The sequence below is a fragment of the Vulpes lagopus genome, chromosome 3, assembly GCF_018345385.1.
Source record: "Vulpes lagopus strain Blue_001 chromosome 3, ASM1834538v1, whole genome shotgun sequence".
NCBI lineage: Eukaryota > Metazoa > Chordata > Mammalia > Carnivora > Canidae > Vulpes > Vulpes lagopus.
In genome coordinates this window covers 15178871-15202359 of record NC_054826.1, presented here as the reverse complement: position 1 = coordinate 15202359, position 23489 = coordinate 15178871, and the positions used below count along the sequence as shown (strand labels likewise).

At 39.3% G+C, this 23489-nt stretch overlaps 1 protein-coding gene across 10 annotated transcripts in view; it reads left to right on the top strand.

Moving 5' to 3' along the window:
• Positions 1-23489, top strand: part of PRLR (prolactin receptor) — a 172479-nt gene that overhangs the window by 51347 nt on the left and 97643 nt on the right. For 4 of the 10 annotated variants that reach the window (XM_041749392.1, XM_041749385.1, XM_041749387.1 and 1 more), the window contains exon 2: positions 21986-22213. The exons of the other annotated variants lie outside the window; for them this stretch is intronic. The gene's annotated coding sequence lies outside the window, so the exon portion shown is untranslated. The remainder of the gene's footprint in view (positions 1-21985; positions 22214-23489) is intronic. 10 annotated transcript variants of the gene reach the window in all.

The window sequence follows — 23489 nt, the reverse complement described above, 5'->3', positions numbered from 1 at the left end:
TTGCATTTTGTCTACGCAGCCAGATTTTAACAAGGTGTATTCTGGTTGCAAGCTAGTTCCTTCATAGGATATATAACTATCTTCAGACCCCATAAATAAACTACAGGTGTAGGAAGTAGGAAGATGAAGAGGATCTCGGTGTAGAAATGAACCTTAACATCATCTTTCGTGAAAGCCTACTTTGCAACTGAGTGACAAAAATTGGTATTTAAAAAGGTTGAACTTGGAACAGGATAAAAACAAATAACCTAATTTTAAAAAGGCAAAGGATCAGAATAGGCATTTCTCCATAAAAGATACCCAAATGGCCAGTTAAGCATATGAGAAGATGCTCTCCGTCCTTACTCACTAGAGGGAGACAAATCAAAACCACAATGAGATACCATGTCACACACACATAAGAATGGCTATGATTTAAAGAACAAGCAATAACAAGTGTTAGTGAGGGTGTGAAAAAATTAAAACCCTCGTACTCTGCTGATGGACACATTACAATGGTGCAGCCACTTCAGAAAAACAGTTTGGCAGTTCCTCAAAACTTTAAACATAAAGTGACTCTATGATCCAGCAATTCCAATGCGAAGTATGTATCTCCCCAAATTGAGAACAGACAAACAAATGTGCGTACATGAATGTTCATAGCGACACCATTCACACTCTCTAAAAGAAGGAAACAGCCCAGGTGTCCATCAACAGGTGTATGGGTAAACAAAATTTGATAATCTGTACAATGGAATATTATTTCATAGAAGGGACTGAAGTGTAGTGATTGATATATGCTATGACACAGATGAACCTCAGAAACATTATACAAAGTTATAGGATCCAATCACAAAGGCCATGTATTTAATGATTCCATGTATGTAAAGTGTCCAGAATAGGGAAAACCACAGAGACAAAAGGTAGATCAGTGGTTGCCAGGGGCTGGGGGAAGGAGGTTAGGAAATGACAGGTAATGTTACAGTTTCTTCTGGTGGTGATAAAAATAATCTCAAATTGATTGTGATGATGGATGTTCATTCAACCTTAAAAATGTACCAAAATGCCACTGAATTGTGCACTTTAAAAGGATGAATTTTATGGCCTCTGAATCATTTCTCAATTTTAAAAAAATAAAGGAAGGTAAAAAAGATAAATTTGGGATTATTGCTGGTTTTTTGAAGCCTGTTGATATGTAGTGAAATTAGTCCTTGGTATTGGAGAAAGCCATGAAAAAAATTGTAATTAGGAGACGTTATAAGCAAATAGATGGATGAGTCAAGAAAATTGGGAGAGAATTAAAATGATAATAAGACAGTCCACAGAAAGATTAAGTTGTGGTTTCCAAAAACAATCAGGCACGTGTATGTGGGGGCCGTGATGTGTACGTATGTGTATTTCTAATATATACATGTACATATGTTAATATTATATCATATATAATACATAATATATAACATATTTAAAATACGTTTATATTTTATTATCTATTATATTTAAATATTAAAATGTTAAATATTTAATATATATATAATTCCTTTTCCTGCTTTTGCTTCTCAGTATTCTCTTACTTTGTGTGCCATGATCATCTAACAATTGAAGAAGAAAGTGGGGGGCGCCTGCCTAGCTGAGTCAGTTGAACATGCAACTCTTGATATCAGGGTTGTAAGTTGGAAACCCATGCTGGGTACAGAGATTACTCAAAAATAAAATCTTAAAAAGAAAAATAAAGTGAGTGTGGAAGGATGTTGCTTCTCTCTGATCAGATGTAGAAAATAACAGTTCTTAAAGTCTTACTAAAAAAATCATGTCCTATTTGTCTTCACATTGGAAGAAAATCACATAAAGTGGCATCACTTGCTATTGCTTGGAAAACTTACTCTTAAAAACTCTGAAGGCCTACAAGGGATCCCTGGGTGGCGCAGCGGTTTGGCACCTGCCTTTGGCCCAGGGCGCGATCCTGGAGACCCAGGATCGAATCCCACGTCAGGCTCCCGGTGCATGGAGCCTGCTTCTCCCTCTACCTATGTCTCTGCCTCTCTCTCTCTCTCTGTATGACTCTCATAAATAAATAATAAAAAAAATTTTTTTAAAAAAAGGCCTTTTCTGCCTTGCTTACTAGATTCTCTCTCAGGTTGAGGCATCCACGTGTACACTCTACATAAGTCATTAGGTACGGGACCTATCACAGACCTGCCATCTCTCTCTCTATCCATCTGTCCATCTGCCTATCTATCAATCAATCAGTCTTTAATCAGGATGTCTACAGGGCAGTCGATACCCAAACATGATGAACATCCTTTGCTAAGTCACAAAATAACTTTAAAATCACCATTAAGATTATACCATATGCCAGACCCTGCACCTGAGCTAAGCATATGCCATTCACTAAGTCAGACACATGCTTGCCTCTGAGGCTTGCAGTAGCCAGGAAGAAGCTTAGTCCAGATAGGACAAGTCCCACAGGATGTGTGATGCTCAGGGTGGGGCTCTTACCCATAATTTCCAGTCTGAAGCTGGAGGGCAGAGACAAGAATCCCATCCTGGGAAAGTTCCCAAGAGGAAAGCCAAGGTGGCAGGTCCCAAAACAGGTCAGAAACAAGGATTTGGCCAGACAATAGGAGCCAAGACATGGAGCCCAGGCAGAGTGGTTTGGATGTGGGGCAGAAAGAAATGGGGTTCACTGGAAAACTAGGTGAAAGAAAGGGAGGAATGGTGGATGGGGCAAAATGGCAAAGTCTCTATATTAGTGCCTGGCACCAGGCTAAAGAATGTTCACAGCACCATTGCTTGTAAGAGAAAAATGTGGGAAACAGTTACCCATCCAAAGGAATGCACAAGTTAATTGTGGGGTTTTCAAATTTTCTGCATAAAAAATTAATTAGCCAGATTGGTATGGAGCAACATAGAAAATGAAGAACAGCAAAAAACTACCCTTAAAAGAAGTGCACGTTAACAACCTCTTCTTTCCTTCCCACTTTGTTCACTGAAGTGTCAGTTGTAGTGTCTTTCAATTGAATGTAACATGTCTTTTTGAAGAGGTAAAAGGCAAAAGGTTCAGTTGGCAAAAATAAAAGGGAAACCGGGAAGACTTTAACTTCTGAACAAGAAGGTCACTCTTGCCAGAGGCCTTGGAGGACGGCAACATTCTGCATTTTATTTCCTAATGTTTTTCCTTAAATAAAGGGCCACAGACTTCAGGCCAATGTTGGCAGCTCCTAAATGATTCTTCCAAATTCCTTAAAATTGAGCTCTGTAGGGTCCAACAGACCTGCTTTGGCTGCTCCTTCACTAGAACAATTGCTCCCTAGGGAACAGGATCAGGGCTGAGGAAGAGGAAAAAGCGGGTGATAAGTGGATCCTCGCCCAGAATAATAACTCGATTTTCTCTGCCTGCCGCGTAACGTCACAATGAAGGCTTTCTAGATTATAAGAGGCTCTCATAAGCATGAACCCACGTCTGAAAGGTATTGAATTTCATCAGCCAACATCTGCACAGATGTCCCTAGAGAACAAGACCATAATAAATTACACCAGAGATGAGATGGGGTTGCAGGAGAAGGTTTGAAAAAGGACAAGAGGGGTGAAGAGTGTGGAGTCAAAGGGTGGGAATAAGACATGCTTTGCCTACCAGATAAGTCTTTTCAGGGCTGGGGAGCCTGGGTGGCTCAATTGGTTAAGCATTTGACTTTTGGTTTCCACCCAGGTCATGATCTCAGGGTCATGGGAACAAACTCTGTGTTGGGCTCCCAGTGCTCACCTGGAGTCTGCTTGAGATTCTCTCTCTCCCCTCCCTCCCTCTCTGTACCCCCACCTCATTCTTGCTCATTCTCTCTCTCAAACACACAAATAAGTAAATAAATAAATCATTTAAAAAAAGAACAATCACAATAACAAACAAAACCCACAGAAACCAAAAAAAAATTTTTAAGAAAAAAAATAACTCCACAACATAAGTATCGGAAACTTCCTTCTTATCCACAAAGTTGAAGTGAAAATGAATTGATTCCATTTTTTTTTCACCAAACCACAACTCATTTTTGCTTAAATAAAAATATTAACACTTTCCTGGAGCGAAAGTAATGCTGTCTGTTTCCCCAGAAGAGAAAGTCCATCCAGCAGTAAAGCAGACACCAGGTGTCCACTGTGGCTCCGCGGAAGAGAAGCAGGACCCCCACAGAGTGAACAGAGGGGCCTCATGCTGCTCCAGGACCTGGCAGGAGATTGGAGACGCCTTAGCTAGCACAGGGGCCCCACAGTGAACGGGGCAATCTGAGAAGGGCTTGCTAACCAACCTCCTCCCAAAGGTGTGAGTATTCAAGACAGGAGCCGGTACCCGGGCTGGCACCTGCAGGACCACCTGTAGCCACAGGGCCAAGGGGCAGGAACAGTCCTACCTGCACCTGCCGAAAGCTCCACCTGGAGGGAAGCAGTGGCTGTCATTCAGCCCAGGGTGACTTCTCAGTGAGGCAGCAGGGGGATAAATGCCCCAACTGCACCCCTTGTCTCCCTCTGTCTCCTGTGGGCCTCATTCATCCAAAAGTCTGAAAGCAAGCGAACCATGGATGCAGTCTAGACAGCACAGGGCAGGAAGCAGGTGGGGAGGTGTGCAAGGGGGGGAGTGCAGGGGAGGGGGGAACATGCAGCGCTGCAGCTCCCCAGGGAGCTGTCCTGACTGCTGCTTAGTAGAGACTGAACACGCGTGGGTGACCATTGTGCCTCTGGGGTAAAGCACCTTGAGTCTGAAGGGACATGCACCTGCTTTCTGAAACCAGCTAGTGCTAGTACCTCCCCATCGGTTTGGCTATTTTAGGAGTTTGTTCCTCAGAACCGCCCAGCCCCTCAGGTTAAACAACCTGGTTCCTGTGGTTCACAGAAAAAAAAAAAAGTTAGCTTTCAATACTGACATAACTTATTGAATGCATAGTTTAGTTTTGCTCAGATTTATTTATTTATTTATTTATTTATTTATTTATTTATTTATTTATTTATATTTTTTGCTCAGATTTAAAAAGCCCTGGTATTTTAAAACACACATATAGGTGAGATTATTTACATCACACACACACACACACACACACACACACACACACAATTCTATACTTTTTCAAAAAGTAACATTTCTTTAAAATCTACCCCTAGAGTGAGTGGAACTGAGGGCTTATTTAGAAACCATGGTGATCCCTAAGGAAGCCGTTTTAAGGATTTGATCTCAAGCAGTTCCCAAACCTGACCTTTTGTGTCCTACAACCCCAGCTGACATTCATGCACCTTTACAGCCATACTTTAAATGTGTCGAAATACTTCCTGTTCTGGTAGACAGATACCTACCTACTGTGTTACCCCTGGGCTTCCCCACTGCTGCTCCAGCTGCCCGAGCCCTTTCTTCCTGGGCTCTCCCCACATTATCACAGATCCCATTATCCAGTGATAAAGGGGTCACCCTCTTCCTATCCACAACAGCCGAGTGCATTTGTTCTGAGGGGTCAGTGCCCGGGATGTACCTGTTGCCAAGGAGTCTGAACATCTCCCCTGTTTACACAAGAGTTAATTGGGTGATGTTCCTCACCTACAGAGAGAAAAAATAGCACCATTCCTCTGGAAGCAATCAGCTCTCATTTTGGGTGTCTCCCTATGCAGGCCACGGCATCATCCATTGTTAAGACTCAGCACCCTGAATAGCATCCCTCTCTATCCCATGGCTATGGGTGGAGGTATTCATAAATTTCTCTGCAGTGAATTTGGAATGCCCCTCTGAGGCCAGATACTGCAACGTTCAAGCTGTTATGTAGGCGGGGGTTGCTATCATTATTATTTGTTTATCTTTTGATTCCCTGTGTGGCTTTCTTGTTTGTTTGAGATCTTAGAGTTGTCTGCTATAGTCATTACGGCAGAGTTTCTCCGGAGGGGTGGTAATACCAGTTAAAGAATTAGTTCCATCATCACTTAACTTAATCTGGGGATAAAAATGAGATTCTTTTGAAGAGCCAATGTAAGAAAAGAACAAACAAGTAAAAGAAAACAAACTGAAGAAGAGGAAATTAAATCCACTCTCAGTACTAGTAAGCAACTCCTGTCTTCTACTAAATTGTAGACCTTTGCAAGAGCAGGGGTCATGTCTGTTTGCTTATTACGTTATTCTATGTGGCTGTAATGGTGTCTGGCACATAGTTGAATATGTATATTTATCTAATTAATAGACCAATTAAATTAGGCTCAGACCTCGCTTCTGATGCTAACCCTGTGTTTCCAATAGCTGCTTTAAGGCATAGTAAATTTTGAGGCCAGTTCATCTACTTCTGGCTTTTATAGGAAAAGAGGCTTTTATTTCCCTTTTGAAACAAACAAGCCAATGCTACAATGAAAGAACAGGAAGACCTGCCCTCTGCTCCTGACTGTCACCTGCCTAAATCTAAGCCTCACTGTGGTCCCTTTTCACTTAATGATGTGATGAACTTCTAATGAAGTTTGAAGTATATACTCATCGGCATGGTCAGTTATGCTCCTCACATTCAAATTTTGCGATCTAAATCCACAGCACAAACACTGCTGACTATATTGTGGCACATACCCTCTGTCCTATCATGTCAATCTGGGTGATTCCTTAAACAATACATTATGGGATCCCAGTTATGTGTTCTCAACAGAGCCTCTTGACTGAGCCAAAGCTTACAATTTTATAAACCTCCGTGAAATAGCCTTCCTTAGTGACAATGTGTAATGCCATGTCCTCGGAAATTAAGTGGCAACATCTAAAAGAAATACTCTCCCAGTCACGGAGACCAAGCCTTGTACCAAAACAGTAGGCAGCACACAGGAACTCATGCTATAGATAAACTCAGAGAGGTGTCTCAGGCTGCTTGCATTTAAAAATACTAAAAGCAGTGCACCTGGGTGGCTCTGATCTCAGCTCAGGTCTTGATCTCAGGGTGACGAGTTTAAATCCTGTGATGGGATCTACACTGAGCGTGGAGCCTACTTAAAAAATAAATCTTTAAAAATGCAAAAAGCAGACTAAGAAAGCAAAATGACCACCTTAAGAGATCATCATGTATAGAAATAGAAAGCATTCCATAGCACCTGATGATTTTGGTTATTCAGTTAATATTAATATTAAGTGATGTCTAAGAGGTATGTGATAATTCAGAAAGTCTAGGGTAAGAAACAAGGTGGAAGCCAGTTTTGGTGGGTGTTGATAAATCACTAATTAATTAGAGATCATCCACAGTATTTCCTCATAAGGATCATTGCTAAAAATTGTTGCGGTGACAACATAGCCTTGCAAGATTGCAATGTTCTGTTGCAAACAAGATTGCAAACAAGATGTACTGCCAAAGTGATTACCCATTTTACACTATCATGAATCCATCTTTTCAATATTAATTTACATCATTAGGGACACCCCCTGTTCCAAAGGCATTTGCTTGAGATTTTCTGGACCATTTACAAGAACCAAAAGCTAGTCTGCAGAAATTCATATTTTATATTGATCCAGCTACCACATGAAGATGTTTATATGCATGAAATGTAGTTTTGCCTTACTGATAAAGTAATAAATAAAGCCTTGAATATCTAATAAAGCAAGGTCTTTCCACAAGCTGTACATACACACACACACACACACACGCACACAGATTAAATAGAGTAAAATGGTCAGATAGAGACTCCAAAACACTATCAGTCTACATGTGACAAGCGTCCATGTCCTCTTTTGGGTCATTCAATGCCTAGTTGCTCTTGTTAGAAGGAAAGTCTTCATAAAACTCAGCATTAATCAAACTAATATGAAACTGATTAACCACAATACAATGGCAGGAAATCAGCGTGATTAGGAGAACTCTAATTAATTACTGATTTACCACTACCCACCAGAATTGGTTTCTTAGTCATCATTTGTTGAAGATTCTCAGTTGCACACTTGAGAAGAATTTGTTCTGGCTTTGCTGATATCCAGAGCTTTCAGGATTTGAGGTGTGGGATCTTGGGATTATTATTATTATTATTATTTTTTTTTTTTTTTTTTTTTTTAGGTGTGGGATCTTGATTCACTGATAGCCTATTAGGGCATGAATAGAGGACGACCTCGTAAGCTTGAAGTCCATAGTCACACCATAAATAAAACAAGATCTTCAGTATTCTCAGGACACCTTAATCCTATCATATTTTTCTTTTAGGAAGGACAATCTTCTCATTGCTTCTCTTGGAATGAAATACTTACATTATATTTCACTTCAAGATATTTTCTAATTTCCATTGTGATTTCCTCGTAAATCTATAGGCTTATTAAAAATATATTGCTTAGGGGTGCCTGGGTGGTGCTGTCAGTTACATGTCTGCCTTCAGCTCAGGTCATGATCCTGGGGTCTCAAGATAGAGCCCCGTATCAGGCTCCCTGGTCAGTGGGGAGTCTGCTTCACCCTCTGCCCCAATCCTGCCAGTGCTCTTTCTCGCTCATTCTCTGTCTCTCAATAAATAAATAAAATCTTTAAAAATATATATATATATATTAAGCAATATACATATTGCTTAATATATATATTAAGCTATATATATATATATTGCTTAATTTACAAACATTTGTGAGATTTTCTAGTTAGCTCTCTGATATTAATTCCTAATTTAATTCTACTGTGGTCAGAAAGCATACACTGGGACTTTAACCCTTTGAAATTTGCTGAAATTCATGGCCTAGTGTTTGGTCTAAAATAATGAATATTTCCATGTGTGTTTGAAAAGAACATGCATTCTACAGTTGTTGGCTGTAGTGTTCTATAAATGTCAATTAAGTTTCCGATCATGTTATACAAACCATCTTTCTCTATATATCCTTACTAACTTTCATTTGCATGGTCAATTTGATTTGAGAATGGTATATTAACATCCCCTATGATTATGTATTTATCTATTTTTTCCTTTTAGTTCTGGAAATTTTTGCCTTATATATACTGGGGATATATAATTACATGAGTGTAGATTTTTGTTTCCCTCCAGTGGATCCTTTTATCATTATGAAGTGTCCCTCCTTTATTTAATAATACTTCTTGCATTAAATTCTGCTTCATTTGTTATTAGGTATAGCTGTGCCAACTTTCTTTTGATTAGTGTTCTGATGATGTATCTTTCTCCATACCTTTATTTTCAACTTTTCTGTGCCCTATCTTATAATTTACTCACTTACATTTAATGTTTTTACTGAATTATTTGAATTTAAATCTGCTATCTGAATATTTATTTTCCTTCTGTCCATCTATTTTTATTCCTTTATTAATCCCTTCTTGCCTCTTTTAAAATTTTGATCAGTGACCATTTTTAAATCATTCCATTTGTTCTTTTTATTACCTTGTTACCTTTATTACCTTGTTACCTACTCAAGGGTTATAGCATGCATCTTGCACATAGTTACAGTCTACTTTGTTAGTATTTTAATACCTTCCTAGATGATACAAGTAGCTTACAAAAACTTAATGTCATTTACAATGCCTTCAGCCTTTTGTATTATTGTTATGCGTTTTGATTCTACATCTGTTGATAAAATCATAAGATAATTATTGTTGTTTTAAATAGTCAATACTTATTTAGATTTACTCGATATTTGCTTTCTCTGGTGATCTTTGTTCATTCCTACATTACCATGCTTCTATCTGTGATCATGTCCTTACTGTCTCTAGAACTTCTGTTAGTATTTCTTTGAGTTCAGAACTCCTGGCTATGTATTTTCTCTGTTTTAGTTTGGACTCACTTCTCTGTGGTCCCCTCATTCCTAGGTAATTGCCTTTCAAGACTCAGTCACCTTGGCTTCTCTTTGCCTGATGAGACTGCCTCAAATCCAGGACAGTTTATACTAGTCCACATCTGTTCCCTGCCCCCAAAATTGACAAATGCCATAAGTGTAAAAGAGCAGAGGCCAATGTAAGAATTGCCTCAGTGCACTCCCTTACCCTGGGATCTTGGATCCTTCTGATGCCTTGAAAGAGTTTTGTGTAATATATTCATATTGTATTTATTTTTATTTATATCATATATTATTTATATTTATTTATAATTTACTTATATTGCATATATATGTGTAGTATATAAGTATATATTGTTCTTAGCAGCATATTAGTGTGAAACAAGCTACTTCATCTCGGCTAGAGGTAAGGTGGAACTTCTTACTCTTAAGAATAAGGAAAAGGATTTTATAACTTTGAATTTACCATCATAAAGACATCCTCAAATGTCAGGCTATGTGGATTCCTAAGACTTTAGCACACACAGAAGTCAGAAACTACTATTTCTTGTCATATGTTTAAGGGTGTGTAATGGAGCCAAACTTAGCCACAAACTGCCAGATGACACTGAGATATCAGTGATTACTACTCAGAAATAGTACCATAAAAACAATATAATCCACAGGGGAAAACAAACACAATCGGCTGATGAAGAGATTGCTACTTTTACTGCAGGAACTGCAAGAGTTCTCCAACACAGCCATTATATTTGTGCCTCACAACATGTCCTTCTTGAACACACCTCTTTTGAAAATCTTTAAGATAATTTTACTCCCATTTTTTATGCTTATAAAGTATTGGAGTTTTGTCTCATATTTATCTTCAAGGCTGACAGAAGAATATTGAATGCTGCTAATGCTCTGAACATCTGCAATGACATCCCCAAAACTTGTCAAAATCAACCCAAAGATGCATCCATCCAAGTCTATTAACTTACCTGGTTAACTCTGTGGACTACCAAATTTAACTGAGTGTGGGAGAGGAAGAAAGTTGAGAAAAATCAAGATTACACTTGAGAAAGTAGGATATTCCTCAGTTATTATCATGAATTATTTGCCCCTAGAATGTCCTTTCTGGACATTGTTATTATAAAACTGAGGTGTTACATTTACAGTCCATGCTACCCAAAACAGAACTGGTTATGGCTGAAAATTTATCCCAATATTGAAAAGATTCAAGAAAACTGTAGCACATGCCAGGCTATTTAGAACAACTCGCCATGGAACATGACCATGAAACCATAGACAAAAATTCATATTTGTTGTAAAAGACTATCCTAAGACGAATAAAAAAGGAATGATTGTGGAGGATTCCATCTTAAAGTGTCCCAAAGCATATCTTTTTTTCTTATTATTATTTACACTAAATGTGTGTTACATGTATTTGCTTCCTTTGGGTTAAATTTTTATTCTGGAACATTTTGAAAATGCATAAAATGAGAGAAAAGAGTATAATAAAATCTTATGCTCCCATCATCCTACTTCAAAATTATCAATTCATGACAAATCTTGTGTATATCTTGTTTCATCTTAATGATCAAAGCTCTCGATTATTATTTGCAACACATGAATGCTAAACAGTATTATTTCCCACCATGGACCTACATGTATTCAAGTTGTACATCAGAAAGTGTGGGTGGAAGTCATTACTATCAAGCAAATGGTCACGTTGAGAAGAATGTCCTAATGGAGCTTGTCCAAGGAGACTGACCATTACCTAGTTCCAGGTTTCTCTCTCCCAGAATGTGATTCTATTCCATGTTCACTGGCAGGATTTGGTTCTGCTAAAGTATTTATGTAGCTGCATTGTCTTCATTTGTCTTAGCCATTTCCCATCATACTTTCAACATAGGTTAATCAGAGGGTCAGTAGTATGCAGCTGCATGGGATACAGGTGTGCAGTGCTGATGTTTTTACCTTTTTTGAGTTCTTGTGAGTTTCTTGTTCCTCTAGTAAATGTGATTTGAGCAGGGGGCGAGGTGGTGGTTGGAGGAAGAGAGAAATATGTGGAGGAAGTCATTCTGAGTACGGCATTGCCCCATTAAAAGACTGTCTCTGAGTCTCTAAGCCATCACACCGAGCAGAACTGCTTAAGTAAGAACTAAGTCAGGAAATGCGGGGTTTGTGAAAGTTTCATAGGTCATCCATTAACTGACATTTCAAACATAGATGTACAAAGTGAATTCTTTATATCTCTTTCCCTAGTAAGTGAAACATCCTCAACCCAGACTCAAACCGAAATTTACAAATTATCCTTGATTACACTTTTCCACCCCCCTATATCCATTCTATTCGCAAGTCTTATTATCTTTATCTCAAAGATTTATCTCAAATCCCATCTCTCTTCACCAATTCTGCTGCTCCCTGCTGATCTTAAGCCGTCATCTCTGAGCTGGACTTAGTCCTCTAGTAACCTCCTCCGGACCCCTGACTCCACTGTTTCCATCATTCTTTCCACCCTGTCTTTCCACTCCCATTTCCCACACAGTTGCCAAAATGATCCAGGGAAAAAGCTACATCACATATAAAATTTTTATAACTTCTTAATATACTTTGACTAGAATCAGACTTCTAGACCCTGACACATTCAGTCCCTATCTGCTTCCACAATCTTCTATAAGACTACTTTTGCCATACACTCTAGCCATGTGGGCCTCTTGAGTACCTCAAGTAACCCAGTGCTCTCACAGTTTGGGGCTTGTTGCACCTGCTGTTTCCTCTGCCTAGAATGCTTTTTCTCTGGCTATCGAGTAGTTGACTCTTCTCCATTTATTTTTTTATGTTTTTTCTTCTCCATTTCTGATGACCAGCTTACATAGTTCATACTCAGAGAGCCCTTCCCTGACCACCCAATCAGTAAACTGTCCTTGGCTTCATAGGTTGTAATAATACCACATTTACTTTCTCCTTGAAACTTAAGATTGTCTGTTGTTGTATTTATCAGCAGTTTTTATTTTTTTAATAAAACAGCTGTCACTTGTCTCTTGTCTTGCCTCAAAATCCATCTAGCTTTATCTCAAGCTTCAGCTTCAATAAGCAGAACTCTGGCCAGATATCTGCAGCATATGAATTGTCAGAGCCTCCTGACAAGTGATAACGCAGTGTCTATATTTACTTGAGCTGTATCTGAGCAGTGACCAAGTCTGTCTATTCATCACCATGTCCCTAGTACGATGCTTTTATATAGTAAGCAACTGGTAAGTATTTGACACAGGCATAAATGAATGAATGAACTTTTCAGGAATACTAGAGTCAGAGAAACTTGAAGTTTGAAAAGTTAAGAAATTTTGGCACTTGAAGAACACTAGGAAATTAACATAAACCTTCTTTGGTATTACTGTGGAATCTATGATTCAGTTTACATGCAGGATTTCAGGAATACATAGGCTTCATATAGTCAGATACCTCCCCAGGTGACATGTCAGACTCTGCCTTACAAATTTGACTCTGAGGGTGCCAGACTTGAACAGAACTAAAGAGGCACAACCCTCACTCCCTCAGGGCATACTCATGTTCAAATGGCCTAAATGCCAGTTTACTTGGTCATTATCTTGTATCCAGGCTCTTCCTCAGGGTATAGTGTTCATCGGAAAACATTGAATCCCAATGTTCAGGCACAACAAATACCACATCATTCTAGCAGGCTTGCTAGAGGCTCAGACCCTTTGCTGCCTGAGGGGTACAAATAAGAACAGCAAACTCCCAATTGTAGAGGAAATTCTGATCCAAAGAGACTCACTGCTAGAAAGTATAGGCATGTTCACTCCAGGTGTCCACTGGAATATACCAGTGTACCCTCTTCCCACTCACTTGGCAACTCTTAAAAATACAAGTGGGTGGGGGGGATGGGTGAAAATATAAAGGGATTAAGAGTATGCTTATCTTGATGAATACTGAGAAATGTATAGAATTGTTGTTATATTGTATATGTGAAACTAATATTACATTATATGCTAATTTTACTTGAGTTTAAAAACCACAGTGAAAAATAAAAGCAGTTAATCATCTCAGTTAGAAGCTGTCAAAATGGTGATAGGTAGAGGAAACCGCCTGGTCTATGCAGAGCCTAAGCATATGGAGAGATAGAATCTGAATCCAGACCTACAACCAGTACTCACCATGGACAGGTCACCCCTCTGCTGGGCTCCCTTTCTTCATCTGAGATATGAAACCACTGAACCAGCTCATCTCATTCAGATCTTTCAGATCTCATTCAGATCTCTCAGTTCTGACTCTTTAATTTGAGAAGTCTTGTATTCTGAAACTGCAGTGTCGAGCAACAATCTCAACAGGTTGTGTATGTAATTATATACTTATTCTCACAGTTTCATAAGATCAGAAACCAGTGAAATTCATTTTTATGCTACTTTTGTATTCCTGCTTACTTTGAATAGAAAAATCCTTCCTAAAAAATCCTAGAAATGTACTTCCTCAAAACATGGAAGAAAAACATGAAAAATGCACCCTGGGGGCCAACAAGCTTATTTGGTTAGAGACAAGGTCGGGTCCAATGAATTTAGGTGGCTTGGGCTCTGTGGTTTGTTTTTGGAGCTAATCTTGAATTTAAACTCTGTGTCATCTATCAGAAAACTAAAGAAGATTGAAGTCTACAAAATACTGATGCTAAGATAGATATATTTTACTTCCTGCCACAGGACTTCTTTTACCATAATCACTAATAAGCCTTTTTTTTTTTTTTTTTTTACTGGGAAGGATAAAAGGCTGGAGGTCTTGACACAGCCATAAAGAATAATGAAATCTTGCCATTTGCAATGACATGGATGGACTTAGAGAGTATTGTGCTAAGCGAAATAAGTCAGAGAAAGACAAATACCATATGATTTTACTCATATGTGGAATTTAAGAAAAACAAATGAGCATAGGGAAAAAGAGAGAGAGAGGGAAAGAGGCAAACCAAGAAATAGACTCGTAAGTATAAAGAACAAACTGGTGGTTACCAGAGAGGAAGCAGGGGTGTTTAAGTGGGAATTAAGGAGGATACTTGTGATGAGCAACAGGTGTTGTGTGTAAGGGTTGAATCACTATATTGTAGACCTGAAACTAATATTACACTTGTACGTTTACCTAACTGGAATTTAAATTAAAAATTTAAATAAATAAATAAAAGTTTATTTAACCAAAAAAAGGTCTTGAGACAAATGTTAGAATTAAATGTCCAGCATTTGTCTTAATGCATTAGACTCACTGGATAAATGATAGCCATTTGTTGTGACTCTGTATAACATCCATAGAAGAAACTCAAGGCTTTGTTGTTTTATTTTTTTTTAACTGAAGTATAATTAGCACAATGTTACATTAGTTCTAGGTGTAAAACATAGTGATTGGACAAGACTATAATTTATGCTATGCTCACCGTAAGTGTGGTTATCATCTGTGACCATACAATGTTATTACAGTACCATTAACTATATTCCCTATGCTGTACCTTTCATCATGACTTACTTATTCCATAACTGGATGCCTGTATTTCCCACTTCCCTTCACTCATTTTGCCCATCCCCCTGGCAACCACCAGATTGTTCTCTGTATTTATGGGTCTACTTCTGCTTGTTTTTTTGTTCGTTGGTTGTTGTTTTTTAGATTCCACATAAAAATGAAATCATATGGTATTTTTCTTTCTCTGTCTGAATTAGTTCAGTTGGCATCATACTCTTTAGGTCCATCACAACAGCTCAAGGTTTTTAAAGCCTTGAAAAATTGGTTTTAGAAAGTATCACCTGGAAAACTTCAAGCTTTCCTTTCTCACAAGACTTCTGGAGTAGTCACCAGTGTTGCAAGGCTCTCAAGGAAAAGGCACTATTGCTTGCAAAATTATCCTCTGTGAAGTTTAGGTTTCCAACATGGATCTACCTGTGTGTAGTCTCTGGCCAGATATTCATCAGCCATGTCAAAAGGACAGTGGAGGTATTAATGAAGATAATCCCAAATTAGCATTACTCCCCTCAGAAAATGAAAAGAAGCTTGCCTGATGAAGCAGGGAGCCTTGGCAATTAGACAGAATTAATGTATCTTCTATAACTTATGCTACAATCAGATATTTTCAGGACAAAGCATTTGGTGAACTGGATACATTCAGCCAGTTGCTTCAATTTTCTACTGTACTTTACTTCTGTAATTATGGCCACGGATTTGAAAATAGTCATATGGATAGAGCTGTGACTTTAAGGATCAGAATGCCTCTGAAGAATAATACCATATTCATTTGTAGAATGATGATCCTGCAGAGGTCACTTCCCTAGCAGTAATCTCTGGTCTTGATGAAGGAGCATTCATACCATCTAGTCCATCCCTTTGCAACCAGCATCAGGTCTCTGTGGGATCAAATCATTTTGGAGTTTAATCAGCTCTATAATAGGAGACAAGAACTGGGGAGCAAGGGACTACAGGAGTTAACTGACCTTCCAGGGAGCTAGGCATGAAGCTGGGATGAGAATTGGTCACTCTCATTACATCATTATGCTTCTCTGATGGCTGACAAGGGAAAGCAATATAATCCATAGCCTTGGAAAAAAGTCCTTTGTCAGATAGGGGTAAGCAAACTATTTTTGTAAGGTACTGGATCACTAAATATTTTTGGCTTTGCAGGCCATATGGTCTTTATCACAACTACTGGACTTAGGTACTGTAGCATTAAAGCAGCCACAGACAGTATGTAATGGAATAGGTGTGGCTGTGTGCCAATAAAACATTTTAATGAAGATGGAAATATGAATTTCACTTATCACATGTCACAAAATATTATTTCAACTTGGATTTTTTCAATTATTTTAAAATTAAAAAAGAAAAGATAGGGGCACCTTATAGCTCAGTTGGTTGAGCAGCCCACTCTTGATTTCAGCTCAGGTCATAATCTCAGGATTGTGAGATCCAGTCCCATGTGGGCTCTGTACTCTGCACGAAGTCTGCTTGTCCCTCTCCCTCTTCCACCCTGCTCCTCCCACACCCCCACCCCAATTGTGAGCTCACAGGCTCTCTTAAATAAATAAATAAATAAATAAATAAATAAATAAATAAATAAATAATAAAATCTTTAAAAATGTAAAAAACATTCTTAACTTATGGTGGGCTGGTTTGGCCTATGGCAGGAGCTACCTACCCCTATTGTAAAGTAACATCTCGGCCCAGGAGAGAATTGATCCTTTATCCTAGATGATACCCATTTTCTCTGGCTCCACACCACACCCAAGAGCCTTAAATCACACTGATTTGTTCTCTGCAGAGGTCCTGTCACATTAAACTGTGAAGTTAAGCTACTTTTACATTTCATCTATGAAGTGCCTTATTCAAGAAAAGTCATCCTACGTATGACTTAAGTCACAGGATTTAGGAAAAGACAGAGGGAAAGAATTCCTTCTGACAAACCCAGACTCAGCCACAAATGCCAGTTATATCGTCAGTGAGCATTGATGGTTTGGATTGCACTAAAAAACATCAGTCAAAAGAGTATAGATGTTGCCTGTTAACATGGCTTTCACAGGCAAAACAGAAAATGCCCAAAACTCCTTGCTAACATCACTGACTTCATGCTTACAATGAAAGGAAATGCTTGGGTTTGTATGTGAATAACTGCCTCAAGAAATCTGCCACATTCCTTGGATCAATTGGAGTTCTAGAGACCTGTTCCTTGGGCAGGCCTGATTTGTTTGCTCACTTAGCATACAGCCAAGTACTCTCTTAAAATCCAAGGGCTTTCTCTGCTACTGACACTATTTGTTTGTATCAGAAGGGTGGACAGCCCTCTGGTAACGCTAGTGTTTTCTGGGTTGAGAATAAGCAGATGCAGGTCTGCAGTTTTTCTCTTGGATGAGGGCAGGAGGTCTAAACTGAGGGAATAATGCTTTTTTTGCTCATTTTCGTTTCTTGACTGGAGTGCCCTCAGAGGCAAAGAGTGAGCCATGAAGGTTTTCCGGAAACTAAGAGAGGGCTAAAGGGTATCATATCAGTTACTTGCCACAGTGATGACTTTGAGCTCGAACTATCACAAACAGAGGCCTATAGGTAGGTTACTAGAGCTATATTCCAGACCCTACCATGGGATACAAGTTCCTGAGGACCACTACTCATATTGCTCTTGAAGTCTTGTCACACGTGATACTACCTCATGAGAATTACTAAGACTGGCACAGTGTTGCCTTTTGTGATATTTACGGTCACCAAGAGTTTTTGGTTGCAAGGGATGGAACCCAACTCAAACTAACTGAACAAAAATAAATACATAAAAAAATAAATAACAGTAGCTCAAAAGTCTGAAAAAACTATGTTTTGATCTTTAGACATAATTGCATCCGTATTTAAGAAGCATACATCATCTCTCCTTTCCTTTGTTTGTCTTATCTCTGTTTTCATCTGTGTTGGCTTCATCCTCTACGTGTACAGAAAGCCAGACCCTGGCATTTCCAGACTCATAGGCTACTTGCAACTCACAGTCTCAAAAGGAAAGAGTGTCTCTCCTAGCATCTGTTTCTGTCTCTGTGAAAAGACCTCACTTGTCCCTGCTTCAGTCATATGTTCACCCTTGGACTTATCAGTGAGTCCAGAGGGATGAAATACTCGGATTGGCTACCACAGGCCGGATGTTCACCTGTTTAGTGTTACTAGAATCATGTGAAGTGAGCAGGAGGAGATTTTGATAACGAAAGAATGAAACAAACACAAAACAAAAAGCCTGTATTACGCTAGTAATTCATTTGCATTTAGTAAGAACATGGTTTTCATAAGGAGTAAGCAAATCAGAAGCTACCTGGTGAACCATCAATTATTTCTAGATATTTCTCCATTCCCTGGTCTTCTTTCCTTCCTTTCACTGAGTTATGCTGGTGATATACTCACTGTGGACCAAAGACGACAGGGATAAAAGGGCTCATCTTCCTCTGCTATTGTGAGGATTAGATAGTGCGAAGACTTTGATGCCAATACTAACATCACTGCCTTACAGAAGCCTGCCTTAATTCTGATGAAAGGATCATCATTTTTGGCACAATTCACAGGTTGTCTGAATACCCAAAGTGTAAAGCTAGCAAATAAATGGCTTGCAGAGGAAGCCTCATATCATAGCAAGAACATAGTGAGAAAGTAATACATTTTTAATTAATGTTTAATGGAAAAATTAATCAGTAGTCTCCTCAGCTGGAAAGGAGATATTAGATAGAAAAAACACACACAAAAGGTTCAAGGTTCCCTTTAAAAACTGCCAAAACTTACCCAAAACAGTGTTAAAACAAGAAAACAGATGACTTCTAAGAAGAGGAATTATAATCTCTAGGGGAAAAAAAGGATAAAATCATCAGGATTTCACTTCTTTGGTTCTTTACTCCCCTTCTTGAGGCTTTCCAGTCATTTTCAAGAGATGAGGCTACATGTGCTTAAAGGAGAAGTCCAAGGGTTTTGGAACCCCAGATTCTCATGAATAAAACAAGGTGTTTGGATGAATGAGGCCCAGGGTCCTGTCCAGTGTGGGCATGCTGTGATCCTGTGTCCAACTTTCTGATCTATATTCTGACCTTACATTGAATGTGGTATAAGCAATCCCTAAGAACCACCAGGCTATGCTGTGTTAAGGGAAGAGGACAAGTCCTCTCCCTGATGAGATATCTCATCAACCAGGAAGCGGTTAAGCAGACTTGATATGATAGCATCTGTACCTCAGCCTCCCTGGAGCATCCATGAGTTCTTCCAAAAATCCATGCCTTGCATAAGAAGTCAAGAAAATATTTTGCTGATAAAAATTTGGACTACCAGTGAGAGTTCTGCCCCCATACATGGGGGAAAAGTGCCTGTTTCGGATCCTAGACATTGCTCTCAGCCCAAGTATATAAAGTTCTATTTATAGAAGGATCAAATAATTAATGTTTTTGAAATTTTGAGGAAAGCTGAGTCCAAACCACCTTAGATATCATTTCTTTTATGCCAGCCCTCTGAGACTACACTGAAAAATGGAAATAGTAATGGGATTTTTTCAAGTAGGCCCACAGGGCTAGGTTAAAGTTAAGTGGCATAACACATGCAGAATGGTAGGTGCTCATTAGAGGATAGCCATTGACCATTCATCCACTCAGCAGATGTTTATTAAGTTATCTTCCATTTGCTAGGGGCTATTCTCAGTGCTGGGGACATAGCAATAAACAGCACCATCAATGGAATTTATGTTCTCTGTGTAGGAGATAAACTAAGCAAATGTCAGATGGTGACAAGTGCTAAAGAGATAAATAAAAAGAAAGGAAGAGTATTATGGAGTGTCCATGGGAAAAGAAGCAATTGCAAATAGAGCAGTCATGGAAGGGTAGACACACCTCTAGTATTTGCAAGGCTTGGGGGAAAGGTACAAGTATAGGACTGCCTGCTATATGTTTAAATCTTGATAAACTATGAAATCAATCATAGATTAATGTCCCACCTTGACCACATACCTTCATTACATCTTGGAAGGCAATGCTCAGATTTGGAGTTTTCAAACCCTCAGAGCTCTATCCTAGAATGTGAAATGTTGTCTCTAGCCAGTGTCCCTCCCCACTCCCACCTTTTCCCTTCTCCCTCACCACTGTCCTATACCATGAGAACTTTCAAACACGTGTGTCAATGCTCCAGCCCACAACTCCAAGTTCCATGAATGCACCTCATAAACAGCTGCCTCTCACCCCATAAACGGCTGCCTCTCAGTCCTCCTCTCGGGCCTAGGAATGTGCCTACTGGCAGCATGGTCCTAGAAGTGGGGTTGGACCACTGGGGCAGGGAACTCTGGTTGCTCAGAATGTTCTCTAGGAGTGGGGAGAGGGAGTGGGCTCTCAGTAGACACCTCACGTTAGCCCTGCATACTCTTTGCCCCTTTGGAAAGGGATAAATGAGAGCAGTCCCCTCTAAAGAGGGAGATCTGGGACAGTTGCCCTTCTTGGCTGGGTCAAAGGAAAGAACTGGCGAAGAACCCACTGACATGGTAATTTTGAGCAAAGACCCGAAGGAGTTGAGAGAACAATCCATGGAGGATATTTGAGGAAAGAGTATTGTGGACAGCAGAAGTGGCAAGTGCAAAGCTCTGAAGTAGGAACACGCGTGATATGTTCCAAGAGCATTAAGGAGACCAGAGAGACTGGAGGAGCACAAGTGAGGGGAGTGGTGATTTCAGAGAGAGGTCTGGAGGCCAGATCTTGAAAATTCATGTAGGTCATTGTAATGAGTAGGACTGTTACTTGAGCAAGATGGGAAGCCATCTTGGCTTACTATGTAAGTAAGGATCTTACTATGGATCCTTGGATCCGTATGTTTGGATCCATATGTTGGATCTTACTATGTTTTAAAAGAATTATAGTGGCTGATGCTGAAAATGGGCCGCAAGGGGCAAAGAGAGAGGCAGGGAGACCAGCCAGAAGGCCAATGCAATCATCCAGGCAAATGGCCATCGCTTCAACCAAAGTGGTGGCAGTGAAGAATGAGAGGAGGTTTAATTTTTAAATCTCATTTAAAGTAGAGTTAACAGGATTTTGCCAGTGGGTTGGATGTGGAGTGGTAAGAGAGAAGAGTCAAGGATGATTCCACAGCTTTTTGGCTTAAGCATCTGGAGAGATAAAGTTGCTCTGTTTTTCTGTAACATAGGAGTAAACATAATTATAAACCATATTACTGGCAGCAGCTAATAAAAAGCCCCTGGATGATTTGAAGTAAAATAAAAGCAAAAGGTCTTCAATAAGAAGGGAGAGAAGCTTGTATTGTTCTGCCCATGCAAGGAATGTGTATGTATTTTTTGTACACTAGTATTCACAGTTGGACAGAGCTTGTTTGCGAAGTCATACATATCTTTTGTTTGAACTCCATTTTGTGCCTTTAATCGAAAGGGCAGAACCTAAAATTACTGGGGTAGAGTAGAATCAGTCCTGGGCGCGGCCCTCCTTAGCTTCGGGATCTCCAGCAAGACCTTTAATTTTTTTCAAGCCTCAGTTCCTACATCTTAAGAATGTGGATGACAGTTGCCCATTTCATCAGCTCAGAAACAGCATCCACGTCCCAGGGGTCATTAAATACTAATGGCCTCCATTTAAGCAAAAGTTTAAACAAATATTTGGTCCTACCCATACTATAATTTATACCTTTGTTCATTGTTCTTCTGTGCTATGAACAGTTGATGATGGGGTGGTTTTCTTTAGCTATGATTTATGTGATCAGAGAAGTAAAACCAGTTAGCTCATTTGGTCATATTCTGAAATTAATGAGGTGTTCTTTTTGTAGGTGTTCACAAATTAGTTTCACTCTCTTTCTTGGCCACACACTTCACCTCAGCTTCACAAATGAGTGGAATTGACTGCAGCACGGGTCCAACAAGAGAGTGTAAACCCGTCACTCCTGTTGAGAAAACAGCTCAAAACACAAGCGTCCCTGCTGGTAGTAATACTTTGTTCATATCTGAAGGATACAACCTTGAATCCCTTGTGATCATGGCAAAGAATAAATAAGAATGTAAGTAAATAAGTAAAATATAAGAAGAACAGTATAAGACTAAGTAACCATAAAGTTTAAAGTGTCTCATGAAGTATTTAGGCACTAAAATAGCTTTGACATTATTTTCCTAGCCTCCAAGAGTTTCTACACCTGAAATATTTGCGCTTCCAATTGTAGCTCTCAGAATCTTTGCTTCCTCAAATGCAAACCAAGAAGTTGGACGCCTTTACTTCAAAGAGGTTTTCCAGCTTAAGTGATTGCTAATTCTATGAGTCTTCTTCCTGGAAACTGTTCCTTCCACTCGGCACAGTAAATATATTGGCATGTATTTTATTTAATCCTCAACTTTAGAATCTGGTTTTGGTGAACTGCAGTTATTTGAAGGTTTCAGCAAATCCTCTTGGCATCTGAGAAAATTATTATCAATACCAGTTAAGGGATTTGTCAATCCTGTGTGATTGATTTTGAAATCTGTTAGCAGGGCTCTCTGTGGAGGCAAGGAATCTCATCGGTGGGCTTCTGTGTAAAAGTGAAGCAGCCTGGGATGACACCTGGGATTTGGCTACTGCTTCAGTCTTAACCAAATGAGCAGTCATCGTCTTCAGGGCTGCTGGCTTCCTGTAGCCTTGCAGAAATAATAGTGTGTGTGTGTGTGTGTGTGTGTGTGTGTGTGTGTGTGTGTATAATGGAGTAGAAGGATGGGGGGCAGCAAGCAGAGACATGGAGAAATAGGAGGGAGAAAGACAATCACAAAAGGAGCAACCCACTCTGAGCAAATAAAAAAAAATTCTTAGAATGCAATACTGGCTGTGTGTGTGAATAATTGGCTTGCAAATCACTTCCTTCACTTGCTTGTTATATAAAAATGATCATTTCAGTGTTGACGAAAGCCCAGAAGGAAACCAGGGCTTACTGGTTAGTTGTGCATATGGCTTCTGTGTAGAATAAAGCTTCATACATGGGGTTCTGAGTTGCTGGCCCACAGACCTGAGCAGGCAGATTTGAGACTGGTTATTACATAATTTTTGAGAGATGAAATCTCCAGTGAGTTGGCCTCAGGAGCAAAATGAAGAATGAAACTAGAGGACAATCTGAAGCCTTTATCTAAATTTAAATCACAGTTCTCTAGGCAGAAGAAGAAGCAACAAATTCCAAAGGTTAAGGCATGTGGCTTTTGTTGGAGAGATTTTGCTAATTATCTTTCTTACGAAGATATGACAATCACCCTTTATTAAGTGTTCACAATATACCAGTATTTTATACACATGATTACCCCTCCTCAAAATAATCCTGC